Source organism: Borostomias antarcticus, assembly GCF_949987555.1.
Source record: "Borostomias antarcticus genome assembly, contig: scaffold_185, whole genome shotgun sequence".
Taxonomy (NCBI): domain Eukaryota; kingdom Metazoa; phylum Chordata; class Actinopteri; order Stomiiformes; family Stomiidae; genus Borostomias; species Borostomias antarcticus.
Genome location: NW_028175567.1, coordinates 137,554 through 140,423, shown reverse-complemented (window position 1 = coordinate 140,423; position 2,870 = coordinate 137,554). Strand labels below are relative to the sequence as shown.

Here is a 2,870-nt window from a genome sequence, read left to right as displayed (position 1 = left end):
CACCCTGACCTTCCTCCCCCTCCCCAACCACCTCCACTACGTCACCCTGACCTTCTCCACCTCCACCAACCACCTCCACTACGTCACCCTGACCTTCTCCACCTCCACTACGTCACCCTGACCTCCTCCACCTCCACCAACCACCTCCACTACGTCACCTGACCTTCTCCCCCTCCCCCAACCACCTCCACTACGTCACCCTGACCTTCTCCCCCTCCACCAACCACCTCCACTACGTCACCCTGACCTCCTCCCCCTCCCCCAACCACCTCCACTACGTCACCCTGACCTTCTCCACCTCCCCCAACCACCTCCACTACGTCACCCTGACCTTCTCCCCCTCCACCAACCACCTCCACTACGTCACCCTGACCTTCTCCCCCTCCCCCAACCACCTCCACTACAATCACCCTGACCTTCTCCACCTCCCCCAACCACCTCCACTACGTCACCCTGACCTTCTCCACCTCCCCCAACCACCTCCACTACGTCACCCTGACCTTCTCCACCTCCCCAACCACCTCCACTACGTCACCCTGACCTTCTCCACCTCCCCCAACCACCTCCACTACGTCACCCTGACCTTCTCCACCTCCCCCAACCACCTCCACTACGTCACCCTGACCTTCTCCACCTCCCCCAACCACCTCCACTACGTCACCCTGACCTTCTCCCCCTCCACCAACCACCTCCACTACGTCACCCTGACCTCCTCCACCTCCACCAACCACCTCCACTACGTCACCCTGACCTCCTCCACCTCCCCCAACCACCTCCACTACGTCACCCTGACCTTCTCCACCTCCACCAACCACCTCCACTACGTCACCCTGACCTCCTCCACCTCCACTACGTCACCCTGACCTCCTCCACCTCCACCAACCACCTCCACTACGTCACCCTGACCTCCTCCACCTCCACTACGTCACCCTGACCTCCTCCACCTCCACTACGTCACCCTGACCTTCTCACCTCCCCCAACCACCTCCACTACGTCACCCTGACCTCCTCCCCCTCCCCCAACCACCTCCACTACGTCACCCTGACCTTCTCACCTCCACCAACCACCTCCACTACGTCACCCTGACCTCCTCCACCTCCACCAACCACCTCCACTACGTCACCCTGACCTCCTCCACCTCCCCCAACCACCTCCACTACGTCACCCTGACCTTCTCACCTCCACTACGTCACCCTGACCTCCTCCACCTCCACCAACCACCTCCACTACGTCACCCTGACCTCCTCCACCTCCACCAACCACCTCCACTACGTCACCCTGACCTCCTCACCTCCCCCAACCACCTCCACTACGTCACCCTGACCTCCTCCACCTCCCCCAACCACCTCCACTACGTCACCCTGACCTCCTCCACCTCCCCCAACCACCTCCACTACGTCACCCTGACCTTCTCCCCCTCCCCCAACCACCTCCACTACGTCACCCTGACCTTCTCCCCCTCCCCCAACCACCTCCACTACGTCACCCTGACCTTCTCCCCCTCCACCAACCACCTCCACTACGTCACCCTGACCTCCTCACCTCCCCCAACCACCTCCACTACGTCACCCTGACCTTCTCCACCTCCCCCAACCACCTCCACTACGTCACCCTGACCTCCTCCACCTCCCCCAACCACCTCCACTACGTCACCCTGACCTTCTCCCCCTCCCCCAACCACCTCCACTACGTCACCCTGACCTTCTCCTCCTCCCCCAACCACCTCCACTACGTCACCCTGACCTTCTCCACCTCCCCCAACCACCTCCACTACGTCACCCTGACCTTCTCCCCCTCTGGGTCAACCCACTGGGCATCGAACCCGGGTCGTCCGTGTTTAGTTTCTTGCTGTTATTGTTGTTATTGATGTAACGTATTTGATTGAAACATGCTCAGCAGGCTAGACTCACCAATATGGCTGCCAGGTGAATAAGAGGAATTGAGCGTTATAAAGCATTTCAATTATCTTGTCATTCACTTTTCACTGGGTGGATCAGCCATTTAGTGGAGAATAGTTAGAACTTCAGGTCATGTTAAAAGTTAGGTATCTCTCTTCTCAGGTCATTGGGGGGGGGGGGGTGACAGTATCTCCCTTCTCAGGTCATTGGGGGGGTGCTGTGGGGGTGGAAGCATGGTGGACTCTAGGACCGGGTTAATCTTCTCAAAAACCCTCCCTGAGTAGAACCCCATCCTAGGGAAGAGCCTGGCGGGCTGATAAAACCCTCCCTGAGTAGAACCCCGTCCTAGGGAAGAGCCTGGCGGGCTGATAAAACCCTCCCTGAGTAGAACCCCGTCCTAGGGAAGAGCCTGGCGGGCTGATAAAACCCTCCCTGAGTAGAACCCCGTCCTAGGGAAGAGCCTGGCGGGCTGATAAAACCCTCCCTGAGTAGAACCCCGTCCTAGGGAAGAGCCTGGCGGGCTGATAAAACCCTCCCTGAGTAGAACCCCGTCCTAGGGAAGAGCCTGGCGGGCTGATAAAACCCTCCCTGAGTAGAACCCCGTCCTAGGGAAGAGCCTGGCGGGCTGATAAAACCCTCCCTGAGTAGAACCCCATCCTAGGGAAGAGCCTGGCGGGCTGATAAAACCCTCCCTGAGCAGAACCCCGTCCTAGGGAAGAGCCTGGCGGGCTGTGTGACCCGTTGCATGTAGGGGCAGGATGGACCCTTGTATAAGGGCACCGGAGACTATATACATATTTTATTATTTATTTTTTATTCATAAGCCAGGAAGAGAGGGAGATAGAGACAGAGAATGGGGGAGAGGGCAAGAGAACCAGGGAGAGAGAGGTTGAGAGGGAGAGAGAGCAAGGGAGAGAGAGAGGATGAGAGAGAGGGAGATTTATTTATTTATATTTATTTTCAATCTACAT

At 58.3% G+C, this 2,870-nt stretch overlaps 1 protein-coding gene across 1 annotated transcript in view; it reads right to left on the bottom strand.

Annotated features, from left to right (window-relative positions):
- The window catches only part of LOC311329468 (neuropeptide Y receptor type 2-like), a gene marked incomplete at both ends in the record, with an annotated part of 9,284 nt that overhangs the window by 3,927 nt on the left and 2,487 nt on the right, over positions 1-2,870 (bottom strand). The window lies entirely within an intron of this gene.